Raw genomic sequence first — 20351 nt, 5'->3', positions numbered from 1 at the left:
GCGCAGCTTACCGCTGCGCGCCTTACCTCATGAAGATCTGAAGTCTTCTGCCGCCTGAGATGTCTTCTTGTTTCTCATACTCACCCGGCTTCTATCTTCCGGCATCTGTGAGGAGGACGGCGTCGCGGCTCCGGGACGAACCCCAGGGTGAGACCTGTGTTCCAACTCCCTCTGGAGCTAATGGTGTCCAGTAGCCTAAGAAGCAGAGCCTATCAGTTAAATAGGTCTGCTTCTCTCACCTCAGTCCCACGATGCAGGGAGCCTGTTGCCAACAGGACTCCCTGAAAATAAAAAACCTAACAAAATTATTTTTCCACAGAAAACTCAGGAGAGCTCTCTGCAGTGTACCCTTCTCCTCTGGGCACAGAATATAACTTAGGTCTGGAGGAGGGGCATAGAGGGAGGAGCCAGTACACACCCATAGGAAAAGTTATTTTAGGTGCCCATGTCTCCTGCGGAGCCCGTCTATACCCCATGATCCTTACGGAGTCCCCAGCATCCTCTAGGACGTAAGAGAAATGAATGTTATTGAGTTTAATAATACCATTGGAGCAAAATTACTCCCAAATTCTGTGATTTTAGCTGTTTTTATGTTTTTTTAAATAATCATCCAGATCCAAAACCAAAACACGAAAGGGTGGTTTTGGCAAAACCAAGCCAAAACCAAAACACGAAAGTGGAATTAGAACCAAAACCAAAACACAAAACACGAAAAGTGACCACCGCACATCTCTAATTTTTCTCACAAAATCATAAAAACAGCTAAAATCACATGATATTTGTTTCTACAGTATTATTAACATCAATAACATGAATTTCCAGTCAGGCTCGGGCTGGCCCACAGGGGTACAGGGGAATCCACCGGTGGGCCCCACTGCCTGAGGGCCCGCTCCATTCTCTAGGGATCAGGATCCAGACTGTGCACTTGTATTATACATAGTAGATATGTTGCATTACACTGCACAAGACTATTGTGTATTTCAAGCCTCTGTGGAGGCTGGTAAAACCCCCTTTGTAGGCTGGCCACACCCCTAAGTATGGGCCCCTTTCACTGCATTCCCCCGGTGGGCCCTTCATGCCCCAGTCCGACACAGTTTCCAGTTAATTTTGACAACCTCACATCTTACAATATTGTTCAACAACATAGACCAAAGACTGGCTGTCTAAAGTAAGCAGCACAAACACAATGAGAGTTACTGTATTTCTATTTAAAAATGTTTTGAAAATTAGTACTGTATTAGCAATCACCTATCAAACCAACTTGCAAGTACTTTCAGTAGAAAACAATCCAACACAGAAATTTACTAAGAATCGTTTGTAGAATATAATTGCTTCAAGGTAGCAGTAGTTAATAACAAACAGCAATGAAAAAACCCTGAACCCAGTGGTGGGCCAAGGTGCGACAAAATGCTTTGCCCCCCCTCATCCCATCCAAGTCCACCCCCTCACCCTTGGAGAGGATCTGGTGAGGGGGACCTGCTCAGGGCCAGAGAAATGGATACCTAACAATAGTGCCAAACTAGACATTTTAGCACTGTGTGCAAGAAACGGCATCAGAGCCCCACCCCTACATGCACAATAGGGGCAGTGCGCGCCGTAGGCGCGCGCAAAAACTATAGGGGCATGGCTTTGTGGGGAAGGGGTGTTGCCACAAAATAATAACAATTCATATAACGGTGCACAGTAGTTTCCATTATTCAAATTATGCCACACAGTAGCACCACTACACCAGGTAGAGCCCCTTTTGCACCTTATGGCAGACAGATTCCCCTTTTTACACATTACAGCAGACAGTGTCCCCTTTTTACACATTATGGCAGACAGCATACCCTTTTTTACACATTACGGCAGATAGCGTGCCCTTTTTTACACATTACGGCAGACAGCGTGCCCTTTTTACACATAACGGCAGACAGTGTGCCCTTTTTACACATTAAGACAGACAGCGTCCCCTTTTTTACACATTACGGCAGACAGCGCCCCCTTTTTACACATTACGGCAGACAGCGCCCCCCTTTTTACACATTAAGGCAGACAAGAAAGAAAGAAAGAAAGAAAGAAAGAAAGAAAGAAAGAAAGAAAGAAAGAAAGAAAGAAAGAATTATACTTACTCTCTCCGCTGGCTCAGGCTCCTCGGTGCAGCTTCTGCAGAGATCCCGGGCAGGGGAGAAGGAGGAGGAGGGAGGTGGAGGAGGGAGGTGGAGGAGGGAGCCGCAGCAGCACTGTGTAATTGGTGGAGGTGCTGCTGCTGCTGTCCCTTTGCTTCACCATAGGCTGTTCTCCGCCGCTGTGAATGCTGGGATGCGGCTCTCTCAGCGAATTAGCAGTCAGCCCATTGAATTCAATGGGACTGGCCACAGAGGCAAAACCTCAAGATCCAACAGTGGGATCTCAAGGTTTTGCCTCAATTTGGTAACTGGGGCAGGCAGGTTGATTCGAGCAGTGGCTTGGATTGCCTCAGATCCCCTATGTTCACGTGGGTCCGGTTCTTAGAGAACCGGACCCACTCATCTCTAGTGACAACGGCCGATGGGTCAGGGTCAGACTCACGAGATTCAGCCATCAGCAGCATGCAGAATCAGCATTCACCTATGGGTCCCATCTCACAGTCCAGCAACAGCAATCAGTGCACTGTTGCTTGATGCAGCGCAGGCTGAGCGGTACCAGGCAGGAGATGTCCTGTCCCCTATTACAGTTTTAGCAGGGTTACTGAGTTCGAGTCAAGTAACTCTGCAGCAGCAGTGGGTGCACCGCAGAGCTCCACTGGAAGAGCAGCAGCCACACTTGGATCCCGGTGTGAACCACACAGGTGCTGCTCTACATACTGGTGCCCCATTTGGACTTGGAGCCTGGAGACAGGCTTCTCGTTTGCCTCTGGGAGTTCCACCCTTTGCTGGTTTGCATGGGACACATATGATAGTGTACATCCGTCTTGATCTTTGTCTTCATAAGAACATCATCATTCTGCCTGGTGACAAGTGTAAATGCCATCAAAATTTGCCCGATTTGCATTTTGTATGTGCTTAGTTTCTAAGCAAGCAGTGTGTATTCACCAGTGGTGCAAACATAAAAAATGTCTTACAGGTACTGTGTGCGCGCGTCGAAGGCGCGCGCGTGCCCAAAAAAAATGGTTGTGGCCAAATGCCACATGGGGAGTGGCCAATGCAAATGGGAGCGTGATACACATATGGGGGGGCAGATACACATATGACCCCAACAGTGCCAGATGCATGTTGCCCCACAGTGCCAGATATACATTGCCCCACAGTGCCAGATACACAAATGCCCCCAGAGTGCCAGATATACATTGCCTCACAGTGACAGATATACATTGCCTCACAGTGCCAGAGGCACATTGCCCCAGAGAGCCAGATACACAAATGCCCCCAGAGTGCCAGATATACATTGCCTCACAGTGCCAGATACACATTGCCCCACAGTGCCAGATATACAAATGCCCCCAGAGTGCCAGATACACATTGCCTCACAGTGCCAGATACACATTGCCCCACAGTGCCAGATACACAAATGCCCCCACTGTGTCAGATATACATTGCCCCCCCAGTGACAGATGCACATGTCCCCACAGTGCCAGATATGCCCCCAGTGCCAGATACAAAGATGCACCCAGTGCCAGATATGTCCCCAGTGCCAAATACAAAGATGCCCCCAGTGCCAGATATGCCCCAAGTGCCAGATACATATGTGCCCGCAGTGCCAGATATGCCCCCATTGCCAGGTACACATGCACCCCTGCCCCCATCCCCTGCTGCTTACCTCGCTGCTGCTTCCTGTGTGAGAGGGGAGGAGAGCGCAGCGTGCGCCTCTCCTGCCCCTCAGTGTCTACCTTCAATTAGGCGCCAATCCGTGATCATGGGCCGGCGCCGAATTGAAGGTAGCAGCGGTGAGGAGCAGCAGCAGGGGAGGGAGGGAGCGGCGGCCCGGCGGCATGGGTACGGTGTACCCACGGCTAAATTCTTAAGGGTACACTATACCCGCTCACTTGCAGCACTGGTATTCACATAAGAAATGTTAGTAGGTTGAAATCTGCAGCAGACCCATAATATCATGTCAATCTGTTTTCAAAATGCTGAATTGTCTTGTTCCCAATTTTTCTGCTTAGAACCATCAGCACTTCCAAAGAAAGACACAAATATTTTTGCATTGCCATGACAGCATGTGCAGGACACTTGCTTTGTGTACTCTAAAGGTGGCCATCCACTACTCAGACTTGTCTGAACTGCAGATCTCATCAGATTTCTCTTGAGCTCTCCCGGGAGCTTCCCGGGAATCGGATCTGACCCTGGGCTTAATTTTCACTACATTCACTTCAGATGTATCTGATGCGATCTATCATGTGTCAGATCGCATCAGATATATCTGATGCACACATGCTACATGCGATTGATCTGATGCTGCTGCTGCCGCTGTTCCCCCTCTTGGTGGGTGGGAGTGGCCAGGGAGATGCCAGTCAAGTGACGCTTCAGATGAATCTGATCAGATACATCTGAAGAAAAAAAAACAATCCGATGTGCACCTGATTTCTTCAGATTCCGATAAATAGTTGGGGCAGCCTCAGAGATTTGTAGTTCAGACAAATCTGACACGGGAGTGCGCATCGGATCGGAAGAGCCATCCGATGTGACATTTTTCTTCAGATTTGACGGTCAGATGCGTCGAAATCTGAAGAAAACTGTCCAAATCGGACTAGTGGATGGGGGCCTTTACTTAGAGTGACGTCCTTGATGCTTAATTGAAGAGACACTATTTAATCAAGTGGATTATATTTTTCCTTTGATGGAATTACTATATTTCTATATTATTAGCAATAATTGAATTGAAACATACTATATAGATATAGTTGTCCATATTGATTTTATTTGCAAGAAGCCAAGTAACTAAAGCTGTTCCATGGCATTTGGCAGATGCAGCCACAAACGTTAATCAGTCCCCTGGAACATTTAGCTCTGCTTTGATGGCACAAATGCAATTCTTCATTGTGATTGACAGGGAAAGATGAAAGTTTAAAGAAGGCACTTTCTATGTGGAGGAGTGCCATAACAGTTACATACTGTACACCACTACAGCATATGAGTTGGGTAAATACTAGACATGGAGATTGTGTCGTATTTTCCTTGCAGTGTTAATGATTGTCTTTTTATTATTTATTTTATTATGACAGATCTAGAATGAATAGCAGTTCCTGGTGAAAAGCTGTTGCTGTATTCTTTTCCCAGGCATTCTTACTGCTTTTGAAAGTTAACAAGAAGAAGGCTGTTTGGTAGTGTCTGGCTAAGCCATGGTCTGATGGTGATGTAATGGCCATGGCTCACAGCGACTGGCTGAAGCCAAACTGGTCATGTTCTATCCACGCATGGAACAACAATCAGCTTACACGTAAATCACATCTTAGCCCAAGCTGTCCTTACAAAGACAGCAAAGGCAGAAAAGCATTCCCACTACACAAAGCATCAATGAAGCATGAAATGTAAAGGAGTAGCTTTGGTTGGATGTTTCTCAGGGAAGCCGAGTTTAAAATGTGTAGGTCTTTTATGTGCAAACTCTTCCTCTCCACTCAGGGTAACTTCAGGTCATTTAATTAGTACTTAATTAATAATAGACTTTGTTCACTGTCACTTTAGATGAAAATAATTGCTTGAGTCCAGTTTTAAGAATGTTCATAAAGCTAAAATCATCCAATGTTTTAAAAAATTTCCATGCAGTTTTTAATTAAAATAATAATAATCCTAACCAGTTTACACATGTAAGAAATATAAAATAATTGTGGTATGCATGTGGTATGAATTGCTGACTACAAATATATATAGTACTCTTATTTTCATGAATATCTTTTCAATGAGGTAGGAATATACAGAAGCGACACAGGGTGTGCAGGGGGTACGGACCGCAGCCAGGTCTTACCCTTCCAGGGTGTGAAACCAAAGTGTCGGCTTCTTCACAGTGACAGTGAACCAGGTGCTGCACTGTGACATTATTGTGCACCTATTTTTGGGAGTGTTTGGTGATTATTGCCTGAAACATACTTGCAAAATTTGATTGCATACACCATCGGAAAACAAAATCCCCCAAAACACGGGAGCATAGTAAATTTCCATATTTCATTTACAAAAATGCTCCCATGTTCAATCGATCCCACCCATTTTTAATCTCATACAAACAGGTGAGATAGGATTCTTAGTAAATTTACCCCCAAGAGATGATTTGCTTCTCCAATAGTGGTGGTGAGAAAGAACAATGGAGACATAAAATGTGTAACAATTACCAAATACTGGAATAAAGGACTGTTCCAAATCAGTATACAGTTTCCAAGATTGATGAATCTTTGGATTGCTTACAAGGGAGCAAATGATTCTCTGTGTTAGATTTAAAATGTGATACTACAAGATTCCTATGTATCCTGATAACACAGAAATAAATACCTTTGTTTGTCCTGTAGGATTCTACGAATTCTTAAAAATGCTACAGGGTATAAAATGAGTATTACTTACTTACCAATACACAATGGAACTGGTGTTAGGAAATATGACCTACCATGAATATTAGGTTACATAAATGACATCATTTTATTTGGAAATACTTTACAGGAACATAATCAGTGGTTACTTAAAGTATTAGATTGATGGAACAAGGATTTAAAGTTATCACTAGACAAACACAAATTCTGCCAGTCATCAGTAAAGTACAGATTAATCAGTGGCAACGACCATCCACTGTAAAGGAATTACAGTCTCTTCTAGGTTTTTGTCACTATTACAGAATATTTGTACCACAATATTCCTGATGTACAAAATGTATGCCATACCAGAAGGGACTTTGTTCCTCCATGTCATGAGTCTATCAATGCCTTGGTCAGGAGAGGTAAAACACTACCAATGGCCTATTGTTACTTAAGTTCTATGGGAATGGGAGGATTACCTAAAATTCATAGCTGACAGATGAAATTCTTCCACTTCTTCTTCCTGACCTGGTGGTCTTTAGATTACCCCAATACAAAGAATCAGAATTGCCTTCTCCCCTGTTTCTATGGTCACCCAAAGGGCCACAGTTTTTTATTCAATACTTTTTATTAATGTATTTATGTATTTTATTTATTGTATTTATGCTTTTTTCACATAAATTGTTACCTCTCCTCCAGTTCTTCCATGCTGTTCTTCCTAATAAAGTATATCCTGGTATAGCTACTGTGGGTCCCAGGCATGATTTTCATTGGCCTTCAACAATGTGCATAGTCATCAGAAAACCAATACAGCTATACTGGTCAATGATGCTACATCCACTCCAGCTCCTGTACAGTCAAATTATGAGGTTCTGTTTATAAACAAAAATAAAAATGGTTATCAAATTTGATTTTAAAATGCAAGTAAACAATTGCAACTTTTCCCTCAAATTGCCAAGTTTTTTTTATTATTATTTTGTGTAAAATCATGACCAAAGTTAATTATAAAAAAATATATTTTTTATTGACTTTACTATAGGCTTTTGGGTAGCTGTGTATGTGAACGCATTCCTCTACTGAGATAATGACATATATATTATGTGTACATATAAATATATTATATAGATATATAATATAATATACATATATATGTATTATTATTAGAGATGTGCACCGGAAATTTTTCGGGGTTTTGTGTTTTGGTTTTGGATTCGGTTCCGCGGCCGTGTTTTGGATTCGGACGCGTTTTGGCAAAACCTCCCTTAAAAAAATTTGTCGGATTCGGGTGTGTTTTGGATTCGGGTGTTTTTTTTTTTTAAAAACCCTCAAAAACAACTTAAATCATAGAATTTGGGGGTAATTTTGATCCCATAGTATTATTAACCTCAATAACCATAATTTCCACTCATTTCCAGTCTATTCTGAACACCTCACACCTCACAATACTATTTTTAGTCCTAAAATTTGCACCAAGGTCGCTGGATGACTAAGCTAAGCGACCCAAGAGGGCGGCACAAACACCTGGCCCATCTAGGAGTGGCACTGCAGTGTCAGACAGGATGGCACTTAAAAAAATTGGCCCCAAACAGCACATGATGCAAAGAAAAGAGAAAAGAGGTGCACTGTGGTCGCTGGACGGCTAAGCTAAGCGACACAAACACCTCAATATCACAGGAATTATTCGTTCTAAATCAGGGATGGGGAACCTTCGGCCCTCCAGCTGTTGTTGAACTACGCATCCCAGCATGCCCTGCAACAGTTTTAGCATGGCCAAATAGCAAAACTGTAGCAAGGCATGCTGGTATGTGTAGTTCAACAACAGCTGGAGGGCTGAAGGTTCCCCATCCCTGTTCTAAATCAATGGTATTATTGGTCCAAATCACTGGAAGAAAATGACAGAATCACAGGAATTATTCGTTCTAATCAATGGTCTTATTGGTCCAAATCACTGGAAGAAAATGGCAAAATCACAGGAATTATTTGTTCTAATCAATGGTATTATTGGTCCAAATCACTGGAAGAAAATGACAAAATCACTGGAATTATATGGCAGTAATGTCGGGAATTATATCAAATGACAGTAACACTGGACATATACGGAAGTGTCAGACAGGATGGCACTTAAAAAAATACTCCCCAAACAGCACATGATGCAAAGAATAGAGAAAAAGAGGTGCACTGTGGTCGCTGGATGGCTAAGCTAAGAGACACAAATACCTCAATATCCCAGGAATTATTCGTTCTAATCAATGGTATTATTGGTCCAAATCACTGGAAGAAAATGACAAAATCACTGGAATTATTCGTTCTAATCAATGGTATTATTGGTCCAAATCACTGGAAGAAAATGACAAAATCACTGGAATTATATGGCAGTAATGTCGGGAATCATATCAAATGGCAGTACCACTGGACATATACGGAAGTGTCAGACAGGATGGCACTTAAAAAAATAGTCCCCAAAGAGCACATGATGCAAAGAAAAGAGAAAAAGAGGTGCACTGTGGTCGCTGGACGGCTAAGCTAAGCGACACAAACACCTCAATATCACAGGAATTATTCATTCTAATCAATGGTATTATTGGTCCAAATCACTGGAAGAAAATGACAAAATCACAAGAATTATTCGTTCTAATCAATGGTATTATTGGTCCAAATCACTGGAAGAAAATGACAAAATCACAGGAATTATTTGTTCTAATCAATGGTATTATTGGTCCAAATCACTGGAAGAAAATGACAAAATCACAGGAATTATTCGTTCTAATCAATGGTATTATTGGTCCAAATCACTGGAAGAAAATGACAAAATCACAGGAATTATTTGTTCTAATCAATAGTATTATTGGTCCAAATTACTGGCCGAAAATGACAAAATCACTGGAATCATTTGGCAAGATCACTGTAATTAATAATTAATTATAATTCACTGATATTTATTGGTAACATCTCGCTATCGCCTGCCTAGTGAAGTGGAATCTAGATGGGATTTTGTACCAGGGACACAATAACTTCATCAATTGACTAAATCCCAATGCACTAATGGAGGAAAACAGGCGCACGTCTAACAGCTCACTGATTATACTGAGAACTGATTATACTGATCAATCACTGATTATACTGAGCACTGATTTTACTGAACACTGATGATACTACAGAGAACTGACACTGAGCAGCGAGAACAGCACTGGACTATTGTACTGTAGTATACTGGTCACCACAATGCTGCACTGTACTACTATATACTGCTCACAACAATGCAGCACAGATATGGATACTTGAAGTGACACGGAGCTACAAGATACAGCAATGGCCTACTGTACTGTACAACTATATACTGTTGGTCACCAAAATGCTGCACTGTACTACTATATATACTGCTCACAACAATGCAGCACAGATATGGATACTTGCAGTGACACGGAGCTGCAAGATACAGCAATGGCCTACTGTACAACTATATACTGTTGGTCACCAAAATGCTGCACTGTACTACTATATATACTGCTCACAACAATGCAGCACAGATATGGATACTTGAAGTGAAACGGAGCTGCAAGATATAGCAATGGCCTACTGTACTGTACAACTATATACTGTTGGTCACCAAAATGCTGCACTGTACTACTATATATACTGCTCACAACAATGCAGCACAGATATGGATACTTGCAGTGACACAGAGCTGCAAGATACAGCAATGGCCTACTGTACTGTACAACTATATACTGTTGGTCACCAAAATGCTGCACTGTACTACTATATATACTTCTCACAACAATGCAGCACAGATATGGATACTTGAAGTGACACGGAGCTGCAAGATACAGCAATGGCCTACTGTACTGTACAACTATATACTGTTGGTCACCAAAATGCTGCACTGTACTACTATATATACTGCTCACAACAATGCAGCACAGATATGTATACTTGCAGTGACACGGAGCTGCAAGATACAGCAATGGCCTACTGTACTGTACTATACTGGTGGTCACCAAAATGCTGCACTGTACTACTATATAGTATACTGGTCACACAACAATGCAGCATATATTGAGCACTGATCAGGATACTGTCTAGAACTGAGTCTGACACGGAGCTGCAAGATACAGCAATGGCCTACTGTACTGTGCAACTATTATATACTGATGGTCCCCACAATGCAGCACACTGAGCACAGATATTTTCAGCACACTGAGCACAGATATTTTCAGCACACTGAGCATAGATATGGAGCTTTTCAGGAAGAGAATGTAGCCACGTCCTCTTCAATCTCCAATGCACAAGTGAAAATGGCGGCGACGCGCGGCTGTTTATATGGAATACGAATCTCGTGAGAATCCAACAGCGGGATGATGACGTTCGGCCGCGTTTGGGTTAACCGAGCAAGGCGGGAAGATACGAGGCTGCCTCGGACCCGTGTAAAATATGTGAAGTTCAGGGGGGTTCGGATCTCGACGAACCGAACCCGCTCATCTCTAATTATTATCTCAGGAGGAGAACCAAAAATGCGTGATTTTGGATAAGTTATACTCAACCTGTACTATAACATTATGAACAATGATTTAGAACAGTGGTTCCTAACCTCGGTCCTCAAGTACCCCAAAAAGTTCATGTTTTTCAGGTTACCTAGCAGTTGAACAGGTGTGTTCATTACTTACTGACACATTTAAAAAAACCCGCAGATGGAGCAAATGATTTCACTTGCAATCCTGTGAGGAGACCTGGAAAACATGAGGGGTACTTGAGGACCGCGGTTGGAAACCACTGATTTAAAACAATTATGTGTACAATACCTATACATATGACACATTAGTTAAAGGCAATGTGTAGTCACATGCGTAAAACTGTGATATTATTTTTACATACAAAACTGTTTGACAACTATGGTTTTCTTCAGCATCCCTCATGGTGTGAAGTACTCTATACTTACAGGTGAAAAAGTCATTTATTACAGAATGCCTGGCCTACCTCCCACTTTCTTTGCTGTCACTGATTATTCCATAATCTTGGTGCCGGATTATGCAATAGATATCAGCAGGGCATAGTATCAGACACTCTATCTAGACTATATAACAATACCACACCAGATTGTTCAAGACACCTAAACCTACTTTATAATAGCCCATTCTATCACAGATCTAGTGGATTTGTGTATCTCATTATACAAATGCTTGGTAGAAGTCTGTGGAAACAAGAATGGAGTCATAAGCCAGGAGCAACAGCCATAGCCAGACTCACTTGGAAATAAAAGAGAACTGGGAAAAAATTATTAACAGACATATCTGTGTGTAATATTAGAATGGAAGTTAAACAAAAGGTATACATATCAAGAAACCATCCCTGTGGCATTTGTTCTGCCTTCAATTTATCATAGAAGGATGGATGACTGTAGATAAAGGAAGAGTGATATGAGCCAGAACAGCCAGCTACAACATTCTTATTTTTTTGTCTAGTATCACACATCACATTCACAAACAGATTATTTAAACTCATACCAGAATAACCTGTCGTGTCAGCATGTATACAAACTGCAGTGATAATAAATGTTAAACCCAGGTACATTAATTCCTTCTACTCAACAAAAGGCACTTGCAGGAAAAATGTGGTTAATACTATATGTCTCCCCACCAACGCATATTGATTTGCAAGGAATCTTGCTCACATTATAGGGGTTCTCTACCTGAGCTGGAATTTACTGTACACCAAGCACCACCAATAGCAAGTAAAAAATACAGGTTAGATTTATACAATGGAGCTTGAAAGTTTGTGAAACCTTCAGAATTTCCTATATTTCTACTGAAATTTAGCCTAAAACTACATCAGTCCTAAAAGTAACTAAAAAGAACCAAATCAAACAAATGAGACTTGCTATTTTTAATTTTTAATTTTTTTTAGGAAAATGATCCAATATCATATATCTGTGAGTGGCAAAAGTATGTGAACCTTTAGGCTTAGCAGATATTTTGAAAGTGAAACAGGTATTATCAGTCTATCAGATGTGAGTGGACAACCTGTCTTTTTAAAAGAACAGAGATCTACCAAAGTCTGATGTTCACAACACATTTGTTGAAGTGTATCATGCCTTGAACAAAGGAGATTTCTGAGGACCTCAGAAGAAGAGTTGTTGATGCTCTTCAGACTGGAATAGATTACAAATCCATCCCTAAAGAGTTTGCGTTTGGACTCCACCAATCAACAGTCAGACAGATTCTGTATAAATGGAAAAAATTCCAGACCATTATTACCCTCCCCAGGAGTGGTCAACTAACAAAGATCACTCTAAGAGCAAGGCATCTAATAGATCGCAATGGCACAAAGGAACCCAAGGTAACCTCTAAGCAACTGAAGGCCTTTTCTCACATTAGCGAATGTTAATACTTATGAGTCCACCACCAACAACAATGGTGTGCATGGCAGGATTGCATGGAGAAAAATGCTTCTCTCTAAAAAGAACATTGCTGCCCATCTGCAGTTTGCTAAAGATCACCCGAAGAAGCCTTTTGCCACAATGTTCTGTGGACAGATGAGTCCAAAACAGAGCTTTTTGGTTTAAATTAGAAGCATTATGCTTGGAAAAGGAGAACACTGCATTCCAGCATAAAAACCTAATACCATCTGTAAAATACGGTAGTGGTGGTATCATGGCTTGGGCCTGTTTTGCTGCATCTGGCCTGGGACGACTTGCCATCATTGATGGGACAATGAATTCTGATTTATACCAGAATATTCTAAAGGAAAATATCAGGACATCTGTCCATGAGCTGCATCTCATTAGAATTTGGGTTATGCAGCAAGACAACGACCCAAAGCACACAAGTCGTTCGACCAAAGAATTGCTAAAGAACAAAAAAAGTCCTGACCTTAATCCAATTGAAATGTTGTGGAAGGACTTGAAGCGAGCAGTTCATGAGAGGAAACACACCAATATAACAGAGTTGAAGCTGTTTTGTATGGAAGAAAGGGGTAAAATTCCTCCAAGCCGATGTTCAGGACTAATCAACAATTACTGGAAACGTTTACATGCAGTTATTGCTGCACAAGGGAGTTATACCAGATACTGAAAGCAAAGGCTCACATACGTTTGCCACTCACAAATATGTGGGATCATTTTCCTAAATAAAAAAGAGCACATAAACTGTATATGTAATAAAAATTAAAACAGGAAATGGTAATCACTATGAATCTCCTCTGGGCAATAAAAGGATCCGTCTGCCCACAGGTGAATATCAAGCCTTAAAGAAGAGACCTGCTGTGACTCGAAACGTGTTGGATGGCTTCACCTGTGATTACTATAAAGAAGAATACCGCAGACTATCCTGGGAAACCTTTCAGTCCAGTCTTTGGAGCCATGTGCAGGGAGAACCCAGTTACTCTGCACATTTACACTTGCGGCTCCAATACATCATCCTTGGAAGGATTTTGATTTTTCTCCAGCCTATGTCATAGACTTTATGCTAATGAAAGAGTGCCATCTCTATTATTGTCTATATTATTGTCTACAATATATCCTTATTTGTTCTTAATTTATTTATAATGAAATCTGCATTTTACCATTTTATATCTTATTGGTTCAGAGGATAAGTGCCAATCACATTACACTACCTCCACACTCACTGAGTATTTCATTTCTATTGTGTTGGAGCATAGCAACAACTATAGACTGTGTTGTTGAAGATATACTGGATGGACAGTAAATAGTATTGTGTCCTAAGCTATAACTTTGTAGTATTTATTGTGTAAATGCACTCTATAATATTTTGTGTTGTTTATTCTCTGTGTAATGGGCCCTACTGCTGTGGGCATCATATGTAAGGGGCACTACCACTGTGTGGGAATGTATAAAGGGCACTATTACTGTGGGCATAATGTTTATGGGGCACAAAAACCATGTGGGCCTAATGTGTAAGGGGCACTACTACTGTGGCATAACATTATGTGGAGCTACTACTGTTTGAATATAATGTGGAAGGGGGGCTACTGCTGTGTGGGCATAACTTGTAAGGGGCACTACTATTGTGTGGGCATAACATGTAAGGGGCAATACTACTGTGGGAATCACGTGTATGGGTCACTACCACTGTGTGGGCATAATGTGTAAGGGGCACTATTACTGTGGGAACCATGTGTAAGTGGCACTACTACTTGGGCATAACGTGTAAGGGGAACTTACATTGTGTGCACATAACATGTAAGGGGCACTACTACTGTGTGGGCATAACATGTAAGGGGCACTATTATTGTGTGGGCATAAAGTGTAAGGGGCAATACTAATGTATAAGGACAAGTACTGTGTGGGATAATAGGTATAAGGGGTACTACTGTGTAGTGTAATGTGAATATGGGGCTCTAATGTGTGGTGTAACATGTATAAGGGGTACTACTGTGTGGCACAATGTGAATAAGGGACACTACTATGCATTGTAACGTGAGTAAAGGGCACTACTGTGCAGTGTAATTTTAATTAGAGGTACTGTTGTGTGACCAAGCCCTTTCTCCACAAGACCATGCCATTTATACATCACGCGTGCTGTCCCTATTTAAACTATAGGGGTGAGGCACCAATGCTCTTTCTGGCACAGGGCACCATAATGTCTAGTTAAGGCTCTGCTGGTTGATATGCTCTTTGCACTAGAACCAGAAGTTTGGTTCTGCAGATGCCTCTCACATACTGTAGACCAACAATCCAATGTGCTTAGTTATATATGCAAAAAGACATATCAGAAACTTACTTTTCTTTTCTGTTTGTTTGTGTATGTGTGCATTGTCATCCATGAAATATTAACACATTTTTTGTTATTGTTATTGGTGCAGTTGAAACTGTATGGGTGATGTATTATAGCTGCTGACCTTTCATACATTGCCCTGGATTTTGTCCTAGATATCAGCGTGCTATCTTTTAGATGGCATCGCTGATATGGACAGGAGTGCCCGTATCACTGAACAAGCACCTCCTCTGTAATTCATGGGGGAGAAGCAGTATCAGTGCACGTAACGTGTGCTGATACCACTTTTCCCCCATAACGACTCTTAGTACATCTGCCCCTGTGTCACATACTGTAGTGAAAGAATTGGACGTGAGAGTACATGTTCTTTTATTTTCAATTTGATGTCACACCTAAAACAGTTACATGACTGAACTTGGATCACTTGCCTTTTCACTAAATACAATGGCCCTCATTCCGAGTTGTTCGCTCGGTAATTTTCTTCTCATCGCAGCGATTTTCCGCTAATTGCGCATGCGCAATGTTCGCACTGCGACTGCGCCAAGTAAATTTGCTATGAAGATTGGTATTTTACTCACGGCATTACGAGGTTTTTTTCTTCGTTCTGGAGATCGTAGTGTGATTGACAGGAAGTGGGTGTTTCTGGGCGGAAACTGGCCGTTTTATGGGAGTGTGTGAAAAAACGCTACAGTTTCTGGGAAAAACGCGGGAGTGGCTGGAGAAACGGAGGAGTGTCTGGGTGAGCGCTGGGTGTGTTTGTGACGTCAAACCAGGAACGACATGCACTGAACTGATCGTACTGGAAGAGTAAGTCTCGAGCTACTCAGAAACTGCACAGAGAAGTCTTTTCGCAATATTGCGAATCTTTCGTTCGCAATTTTGATAAGCTAAGATTCACTCCCAGTAGGCGGCGGCTTAGCGTGTGCAATGCTGCTAAAAGCAGCTTGCGAGCGAACAACTCGGAATGAGGACCAATATGTGAATAAAACCATTTTTTATTATTTTATACCATTTTGAATGGCTTTACCTGTGTGATAACTGAGGTGGTGTGAATGCTTGAATGCTGCATGACTGTAGTGTAGTAGGTTTGTCAGTTGTTGAGATTTTAGCCTTTCTGATATCGAAATCTTCAACGTTTGGGGGTGTTAACAGGGAGCGGTCAGGTAAATGCAGGCTTGTCATGGCCATTCAGACTGACTTTTCTGGGCATGCATAAATTAGCAGTTGTGATCTTACTTGCTACTGGAGAGCTCTCTTTGGAGGTAATTCCAAGTTGATCGCAGCAGGAATTTTGTTAGCAGTTGGGCAAAACCATGGGGGTGATTCCGAGTTGTTCGCATTGCACACGCTAAGCCGCCGCTTACTGGGAGTGTATCTTAGCGTAGCAGAATTGCTAACGAAAGCTTCGCTAATTTTCTCGTAACGATTACCCCGCAGTTTCAGAGTAGCTCCAGACTTACTCAGCCATTACGACCAGCTCAGTCCTTTTCGTTCCTGGTTTGGCGTCGCAAACACACCCAGCGTTCGCCCAGCCACTCCCCCGTTTCTCCAGCCACTCCTGCGTTTTGCAACTCGAACGCCTGCGTTTTTCCGCACACTCCCATAAAACGGCCAGTTTCCGCCCAGAAACACCCACATCCTGTCAATCACACTACGATCAGCACAGAGATGAAAAAGCTTCGTTATGCCGTGAGTAAAATACCTAACTTTTGTGTCAAATAACTAAGCGCACGCGCTCTGCGAACCTTGCGCATGCGCAGTAAGCGACTAATCGCAGTATAGCGAAAATCAGCAATGAGCGAACAACTCGGAATGACCCCCCATGTGCACTGCAGGGGAGGCAGATATAACATGTGCAGAGAGAGTTAGATTTGGGTAAGGTGTGTTCAATCTGCAATCTAATTTGCAGTGTAAAAATAAAGCAGCCAGTATTTACCCTGCACAGAAATAAAATAACCCACCCAAATCTAACTCTTTCTGCACATGTTATATCTGCCTCCCCTGCAGTGCACATGGTTTTGCCCAATTGTAACCCTATCTTATCTCTAGATATGAATCACCAGTACCTCCACCCAAGCTAATTGTTATTTTGGCTTGCCTGGGAAAGCCTTGCTAATTAAAAGGGTGTACTAATTAACCTATACACATTTAATACCCAAATCCCCTTAGTATAATAGCGTATTTAATACCTGTTCTTCTTTCTTTTTCCTTAGGATCCGGAGAAATCACCACAATATCTTTATGGTAAGTATATTTTTATATTAAGATATATATATAGGTATACTCTAATTACATACATATACAATTACTAATTGACAATTTCCCTCTATCTAAACAACAATGCATGTAATACACAATGACACATATTATATGCTCTACTTGAGTGACCCGGGTACTCTCAGTCTTGTAATGCGCAGTTGGGGCCCAATGAGTGTATTTTATCCTTTTGGATAAGTGTCGATGAATTAATCCTCCTTTCTAGCTTAGATTTTACATAGATGGTTACAATGCATTGTAAAGAAAAGTGAAATACCATTACTTTGTATCCTGAAGCCTAAACTTGTTATTTAGTTATTTATAGTGGTCTTTCCAGTCTTTTCACTTTAATAAGTTCTTTCTTTAGAATACAATGTCTCTAATATCCTTGCTTTCCTTTTTGTGTTCCTCAGTGAAGAGTCTCTCTACTGTGAAGCTAGCAGATGGTAAGTATGATATTGTATACTTAAATATTTATTATTGCTCTTCTGTAGATGAAGTCTCTTTACCAGTGTGAATATAAATATATACAATTACTATCTCCATCTCCGAAGTATGCAGCGTTCTATTTTACTGGAGTAAATATTCTATTCTCTCCTGCAGCTTTTCTGAATACTTATAAGCTCAGGGTGGTCCAGTAGCGTTGTGGGAGGTTAGAAATATAAGATATTCAGAAAATATTATATAACTAGATATAATTATGCTAGGCAGCCTACATGTATGTCTTTTCTTGGCTTCCTTAGAACTAGCTGCCTCGATGTCTTTAGTTAATAACCATTAAACTCCCTCAGATCCGGCATAATAAAGACTTTTATCTGCTGTATGGCTTGTCAATATGTATTAACTGTAGTTAACTGTGAGCAGAACAAGATTCCATTCTTCACAATAAATACTTTGTTTCTATTGCTGTAATGTGTATCCATTCGATGCTACACTGAATTTACACTGCCACATATATTGTAACTGTATCCATTCTGACTAGACTAGCTGGATGCACTTGGATGAATTATAAATCATGTGCTTGTCAGCAGTTAAATCATCCCGAGCAGTATTATATGTCTCTAGTGCTAGCCAGTTATAGATTTGAGCTGAATAGGCTTATTTCCATATTGTACTGAGAGATATCATTTCCCACAGCATGTATGTTAGAGTTCCTAATGGAAAATAATTAGAACTTGGCAGTACGCAAAAGGTGAATAATAATTAATAAATAGTCACTATAGCTGCCACAACTGTACTGGGTTCATATAGTAGTGTAAATGGTGAATAGGTGCACAGTAGGAATAGCCTTACAGACCTTAGTTGTCTTCAGTAAGTGCCTCCTGACACTCACTATCACTCAGATAGATAGCCCCGCCCCAATAGCCTCTCATTGGTGGGCAGTGGATTCAGCTATAGTTTACTTAGTAGAGGAGTGCTTGACCTTTGGTTCAGCGTCGCTGCAGTTTCTGGCTGAGCCTATTATCTTCGTCAGCACTGGAGGATTTCCAGGGTGCAGCTTCTCCCTTGACTTGGTGACTACTGATGTGAAGCAGGTACCTGTTGCTTGCGCCGTTCACCGCTCTCCCGGCTCTCCTCTCTGCACAGCTCTGACAGCGGGTTGCTGGTCGCACAGGTCTCTGTTTCCCCGGCTCTTCACTCAGCCCAGCGCCGGACGATAGCCGCTGCTTGCGCCGGTCACCGCTCCCCCGGCTCTCCTCACTGGCTTATCACTGCAGGCGCCGCCTCCCTGTCATTTCTTCTACTGGGGCACATGGGCTCTCATCCGTGTCACCGCCTTCAGCCTTTTCTTACTGCCCGCCAAGATGTTTACAGCAGCGGCGAGGCAGTGGCATTTCAGCGATGCACGTTATAGAGCCTGCCGCCTGGGGATCTTAGAGCAGGTAGGAAACCTTATCAGCCTTTCCTGTCACTCAAAACCTGCTCTGATCTCCAGCGGCTCTCCCTGTATGGCTCCGCTACTTGGTCTCTCTCCGGCGGCTGCTGTAATGTTTACAGCGGTTACAGCTCATCAACAGCGCTAGAGATACCAAGTGCGAGCACTACAAGGGCGATCTGCATTCTGCTCATCGCCGGCTGAGCTCGCCTTATATACACTCCCTGGTACTGGTCTCGAGGGCCCCCCTTTGCACCCGGCTCCCTGATACTAGCCTCGCGGGTCCCCTTTTTGCACCCGGCTCTCTCTGTCTGCCGGCGCGCGGTAGCCGACTATGCACACGGCTCCCGGCGCGTGATCGGTAATTTCTCCCTGGCACATAGCTTCCCCACAGCTCCCTTCTCTTCTTACCGGCGCGCGGTAGCCGTCTATACACATGGCTCCCTGCGCGCGATCGGCAATCTCTCCCCCCATACTATCTCTGTTATAAATCATGCAAGTATGTACATGTAGAAATATAACAATTATTCCTATCCCTATACACATGAATTTCATCTAATTACATTACATCATACCTTGCTTTCTTATATATATGTTTGTATTACAATAAATATACATACTTTACTACTTATAATATATATATATATATATATATATATTCATACAATACTTACTACTTTATAAATACATATAAAGCAAATAAAATCAATATTTCTGCTACATTCTCCCCCTGGTGATCAATTGTATATTGGTAATAACAACAGATCACCACTTTTAACTTATTAACTCTATTTAGTAATAGTAATAGGTATTATAATAAGGCCATATATTTATTATATTAGGGTGTACTACCCTAGGTACAATGCTAGGTACCCCTAGTTCATCATAAGTAAGAATGTATGGGGGTTGACATATCCTCCTTGGTCTTTCTATAGCCTGTTCCCCCATGTTCTCATTCTCAGTATATACTGTAGATCTACAATCTGATCTTTCGGGCACATTTTCCTCCAGCTCACTTGTATTATTACTATTT

The sequence above is a fragment of the Pseudophryne corroboree genome, chromosome 4 (genome assembly GCF_028390025.1).
Source record: "Pseudophryne corroboree isolate aPseCor3 chromosome 4, aPseCor3.hap2, whole genome shotgun sequence".
Taxonomy (NCBI): Eukaryota; Metazoa; Chordata; class Amphibia; order Anura; family Myobatrachidae; genus Pseudophryne; species Pseudophryne corroboree.
This window is presented reverse-complemented; position numbering follows the sequence as displayed.